Below are 7,065 nucleotides of genomic sequence, written 5' to 3'. Positions count from 1 at the left end.
ATTATTAATTGCAAGTAGATAAGAAAGTAAACATAACACATCAATGTTCCTTATCAAATTATGAAGATGTCTGTGCTCACTTAATGCAGTCACGTCGAATATGAAATGATTATATTGTCCCTGATCTTCCCAAATACTACTACTACTAATTCTACTAATACTATTGAGCTACTACTGCTAATACTACTACTACTACTAATAATAATAATAATGTACAGTAAACTCATGGCAAAGACATTTTGTTGTTTAAAAACATGAGAAAATAATTACGCATACTTTTGCGTCAAATGATAATAATATACCATATAAATATATATACATATTCATGTGAATGTAGTGGAAGAAAATGCTCAATAAAATAAACAGAATAATGTAAAATAAAAGAGTGATACATGTTAGCGAAAACTAAAAATCGCTTTTCGCTAAGCCATGCCTCGATTGAGGTGCGTTAACGAAATTCTTATTTACTCATTAAATGCATAATTGCAGAAGTATTCTAATAGAATAAAATTTTGTCAGACATATATATTATAGTCATCTATTATACTGGGGTAGAGTAATAAGAACTGTAGTTTTTATATTATATGTACACAGACACATATAATATATATATGTATAATATATATATGCATATATATATATGTATTGTTATATCGCTCAAATAAAAAAAAATTTAGAGGCAAAATGAACATGTCTGCTCTAATATGTTGCGACACATATATTTAGTACACATTTTCTATTTGATTATAATACCTTAAATATTTATAATCAAATAGAGCAAGTATATAAAATACAAGATAATCAATTATGTATTTATATGTTAGCGACATATGAGCTCTGCTTCCTGCTCAGCGCATCTACATCTTCTTTTACATCGGAATCATATGGTCCTAAACACATCCCAGCATATATAAGTTAGTGTAGTAATAAAATTGTCGCCCTCAAGAAAAAAACACAACAGCTCTATATTAAAACTTCTCTTGAAAACATCAGTCAGGTAACCAGACTATGTAGTAGTGCGGTCATCTATTCAATGTAGCCGCCCTCAGCTTCAATCACATCCTCGATAGGGGTCTTTAACTGGGAGCATGCATTTCTATATCCGCTAGTAGGAAATTTGTGAATACTCGGTGGCTGGTGGCGATCAGGGTGGTTTTGGTGTTGTGGAGGGTCAAGTTGGTAATGTTCTCGACACATAACCAAACAATGTTTCCTAGCAGGTTCAGGCCAGTGAAGGAGAATGCCACAAAGGGAAGATTACAAAAAGAGGACACTCCTTCTAAAGCTAAGCGTGTGCCCTTTTGGACATATGGGCCAGCGCTGCCAATCCCAGGGTGGAAGAGCGGCCAGCTTATTTCACGAAAGGATCACCATATTTTTTAAGCACATCAAGATACACTTTGGTGTTGATTTTCAAGCCGACTCCGAAGAGGCTAGATGGCATGATAAGGCCCTCACTTGCATATACACTTTCAAGTGTTGAGTGGTCCAGATTTGCATTTCGAGGGTGCTGACAATGTTTCATTTTGGCATGTTGGATCGGTAGAGAGCCTGAGTTGTACAGCGGCGCATCTACGATCTTGCTTGTTTAACATCGTATCACTTTCAGACATGATAGAAGGCTCCTATCGCTCTTGGCATTTGTACACAACTGGCCAAATTTACAGAGTCAATAACACTAAAATAAAGACCGTATTCTGCGAACGTAAATAGAATCATATCGTTTTTTTCTAGGGCAATAATGTGTTTATTTAAATGTGTATATATATATATATATATATATATATATATATATATATATTTGTAGTCATCGACATACAGTCGTGTTTCGTTGTATCAAAACTCATCAGTGCCGCTAGACTAGCACTTCTCCCAAGGCCAGGATTGAACCTAGTCAACAGTTGTACCCCTCGACTACGGAAGCGATGCCCGCAACTAATCTGTCCGAATGTCTATTTAAATAAAAATTGATCCGCTACTTGTATAGTGCTCAAACGCATGTTTGTAAACAAACCGCGGGCTTCGCAGTTTTCAGCCAAATTAGATAGCGAGTGAGATTATTTACCACAGTGCTGAGCCACGGTCACCGAGAGTACGAAGACGGCCTGTTAACTGTAAAATGTCTGCTGGCAATGTAGGTAAGATTTGTCAGACTGTCAGTACAATATGACGGCTATTTGAAAAAGAACAATAAATCATTTTTAAAAAGAAAAAGGAGCATAGTTCGATTATTACTTAAATTGTTCTTTATTCAGTATAAAATATAAACATTATCTATGTAAAATGAAGTGATTTTAAAGCAATATCCAATTTGACATTGATAAAATTGAACTAGGGATTAAGGGAACAAATAATTAAAGAAGCATTAAACAAATATTTTTTGGCCTTCGGAACAAGATCAGTGTAGTATCTGTTTTGATGCTACACTTTACCTTTTCTGTCTTCGGTCGGTGCAGGATAAATATTTCATGACTAAAATATTTTTGTTCCTATCCAGAGTGCTCCTTATTGGGAAACTGGATTTTCTCCACAAGATTATATGTTGAAATATTTAAATAACTATTACTTTAAATACAGAAATAATATTTAAAGTTTTGGTTTTCTGTTCTTTGTCCATTTCCCCCCATGTTTTTCATCAAAACGTGTAGCATATTAGTTGTCTCACAAGCCATCATCAGTGATTGCTCACTGGCAGTAATCTGCTGTGTTCCCTGGAGACCAAGTGACAGGTCTCCCCAGATGTCCAGTGTTCTTGACCAGATGATTGCATGTTATCGCAACAGCCGTTGTGACTGATTTGTCGTTGGTGTCGGCCATTGGTGTTTCCTGGGGTTTTGGGTGATTAATGCCTCCCCAAGGTACCAGATTTTAACTGCACACTTCCAGTGGAGATTTGGCCAGTACTCTCTCACCTCGGTCTTTCCATTCTCCCTAACCCTTCAAACCTAGTTGGTGTGGTGTGGCGCCAGTCGATGTCATATACACCAGGTTTTTTAAAATTATTATTACTATTATTAATGTGATAATAATAAGGGTGCTTGTGCAGTGTACGCACGTGTATTTTAAATATTATTTTCAAGTTAAATTAAATTTTAGGTTTGTATTACTGTACCCATAGATTCGAAAACGTTGTAAAAAAAAACAAATATATCACAAATAAATGTTATCAAAGGCAAGATAAGCTACTCTTCTACCTATCTTGGAAGGTTCTAGTGGTTGTACTCACTTTAAAACGTGTAATCGCTTCGAAAATAATACAATGCTTATCAATATATTTTAAAAAGAAAAATGTCGACATGTTTGTAACTTTATATTGCCTTTGATAACAATTATTTGTTAAATATTTGTTTTTTGACAACTTTTTCGAATCTATGTGTACAGTAAAACAAACTCGTTATGTGAATTATTTACATTTAAATGTTATAAAAAACAAAAAATTGAAGTTTTGAATATATTTCAAAGAAATGAATTACGGGGTCTGTACAATAAAATCTGGAATGTATATACGCTTCTTTTTACGTGTTTTCAGAATTTGTAGCCCTATATATATATATATATATATATATATATATATATATATATATATATATGTATATATATATATATATATATTGATGAATAACGAAACTATAAGAATAAAAGTATATTACCAATCCACTAAAAGCATATAAAATGCTAAAAAAGCAATAAAAATATACGTTCATATATAGGGAGTGTTTATATGATTACTCTTTAATGCAAATACCATTGTCCAAACATGCATTTCTCCACGTTAAAAAACGACCCTGGTGTATAACTCTGTCCGGTGGAGAGGCATTGTAAATAGGTACATGTTATGTACGATTGCCACTAAATGAAACATCCTTAGATCATAAAACTTATTATTCTGCTTATACTGATTATTCAGACTATACTATTAAGCTGAAGTGTTATTTTTTCTTCATTTCACAAAGTTTCGGCTAATGTTGCGCCGGGTTTTCTTTGCGTTTGTTTTTTGTTGAACTACAGAAAAACATTGCCTAAATCGGGTATCTACACGTTATTTAAAACAATGACCTTTGTTTTATCAATTTTTACCCAAAACCTGATGTATAAGCTTGCTGCGGGTCTGAATACCATTTATGGAAAATTTCAAATGCGTAGACCCAGAATTGGTTGAATATTTTGCTAGATACCGCAAATGTAAAATATTTTGAACTCCAGCTAAAATACTGGGGCAAAACCGATTAAAAACTTACCCTATGTCGGAATACCATTTATGTAAAGTTTCAAATGTTTAGGGAAAAATTTGCTGAGTTATTGTGTAGAAACTGCAGAGGGTTTTTTTTAAACCCAATTTTGATCAATTAACATTTATTTTTCCCAGCTTAAATAAAATAAAATGTTGGATCCATGTCCAAATTACGTACATCTAAAAGTTCAAGTGTTTAGACCCAAAATTGGCAGATGAACTTTTAGAGTTTTCAAAGGTCTAATAGTTGAACTTTGACTTCTTGACAGCGAAATTTCTGGCCGAAGATCGATTAAAAAGATTTTTCCAATCTCAGTAATCCTTTTTTTCAAATCCCGAGTGTGTAAACTGAAAATTGACCGAGTAGTTTTGGAGGGAAATGTACGCACACACACAATTCTAAATTTATAGAAATGTATATTAGTTACTTTACTGGCTATATAAAGTATGTGTAATTTATTTAATTAATAATTCATGCAGTTATAATCCATATGTAGTGTGAATTCATTAGGCTATATAAAAACGTAAATTGCCTTAATAAGGTTTCCCTCTGTTTTATAAACTGTTTATTATAGTCTGACACTCAGCCCCATCGGCTACTGAAAGGATTTTTTTTTATGTCACAATCTTTTGGGGTGGCTCCAACATTATTAAAAAAAAGACAGCTTGGACTAATATGCGACCACGTGATATAAAAGCGTAACATGCGTTCGCACCGGTGATTGAACTCTCTACACGAGTTTGTAGTGCAATTAAAATCTTGTCCGTAGCTGAATACTTGTTGCTTTACCAGAGCTATCAAGGTATATTTTTTCCCTGACGCCATCACTAGATGGTTTGCCTACAACGGCTTAAGAGACGCCCATCTACCCTCGAGAGAATGATAGACCGCGCTAGTTTCCCAAACTGGTGTTTACCTCGTGGTTCATACAGTGCCTCGCCTTTCCAAATGGCCACCCATCTGTCCAGGATCATCGTTGCTTAACCTCGTTTCTATGGCGATAATCTGTTTGTCAATGTAATTGATATCGTCAATACGGGTTCCACTAACAATTAAAATACACTACCATGCAATGTGTATAAAAATAATTACGAAAATAAGAGCATCGTATTTACAATAAAATAATAATAATAATAATAATAATAATAATAATAATAACGAAGTTGAAACCCTGCCCACATTCTCATTACGTCACTGCACATGTGATAATGTTTTGTTAGGAAATATACTTTGCATTAATTAGACGAAGTTTATGATGGTGTTTATAAACAAAGAAGCTTAATTGCAAGCTAGCGTATCAATCAATATTATGTCCAACAGCTGAAGGTATAAACCAAGAAACTGACCATAAATAGATTTATGAGGATCTCTTTCATGTTTTTTTTTCTGTGAGAAATAGTAACAACAGAGATAAAATCAAACTGAATACCCGGCTACCATAAGGAAATATTGAAAAAGCGAACGAGTTCACCTTACATGAAAATCAACACCTATAATTTATGAAAATATGTAAAAATAATCAGAATGAATGTGGTGCCAAGCAAAACTAATGCGCACATTTAATAAATGTGTATACTGATCAATCAAATACTGGCAATATGATTCACATTACAGATAAGATGCATGGGGTCATACCACATAGGTTGTTAATAAAACATTATAGAATAGCAACGATAGGCTTCTGTCTCTAAATTAAAAATTGTAGCGTTCAATAATTATAAATGTTATAATATTACTCGAAATGCTACTTTCCGTATCGAATGCTACGGTAGAGCAGTATATAAAGTAGATTGGTAGAGCAGTATATAAAGTTGAATGTAAAAGGTTTGTTGATTTTAAGTAATAAGGTGTATACACATAGATGAATAAAGGTTATTATTGAAAAACATGTAGAATATCGGACAAATTATAATATAATACTAATAAAAGCTGAGTATTTTTTTAATGGAAAATCACACAATCAGTAGATTGTAACAGTATAGTGTCTGAATGTAAATATTAATTTAGCTTTGTAATAGTTTTTGGTACCCGTCAAAATCGACTCAGACGATCGCATGTAACTGGATGGATACATGTATCTAAAAAAAGCTAAGTTTTGTAGATAACACGATGGATTATACACACAGTTCTCCTTTATATTCCCTTCCTCTGTAATAGCATGCAACGTCAACATTTGCATTTTATTGCCATAAGTAAACAAACGATTAGAGTGAACTTCATTTTGAAATATATCTTATAAACAAACCATTTACATCGAATTTTATGTCAGCCAAATACAACATGGATAAAATTTACTACATGGATTAAATTTACTACATGGATAAAATTATTAAATGCTATAGTAGTATCGAATTGTAGCTTCATTTAATATAGACGATATAAACTTAAGATAACCTTAGCGATTATTTACAAAGACTTGAATGAAACTCTATAGTGTTGAAATGTGGAAAAAGAACATGCCTAACATAAATATTTGTAAATCAATTAAAATGAAAAAAAAATTATCAGGATTAATAATTACTCGCAAAGTAAGAACATTAGTAAACATAATGCAAATTCTGAAAAGAAACATCCGAAAAATCAGAAGCAGAAGAATCTATTAGACTTTATACACATGATATAATGCATTTAATGAATGCAATTCTGTTGCTTAAGAACATCATATAAAATGCATGAAATTTGAATAAACTAGACTCATTTGATTTTTTATGTAAGAATAATTTAAGCAGAGCATGCGTGTATAATTCGAGTTTTTGTGCGCAGAACTATTTCTGATAATCTGCTATTCATTCACTTGCAAATATAAATGAAATGCTTAATGGTAACTATCCAA

Source organism: Euprymna scolopes, chromosome 17 (assembly GCF_053919585.1).
Source record: "Euprymna scolopes isolate OS-2025 chromosome 17, ASM5391958v1, whole genome shotgun sequence".
NCBI classification, from domain to species: domain Eukaryota; kingdom Metazoa; phylum Mollusca; class Cephalopoda; order Sepiida; family Sepiolidae; genus Euprymna; species Euprymna scolopes.
This window is presented reverse-complemented; position numbering follows the sequence as displayed.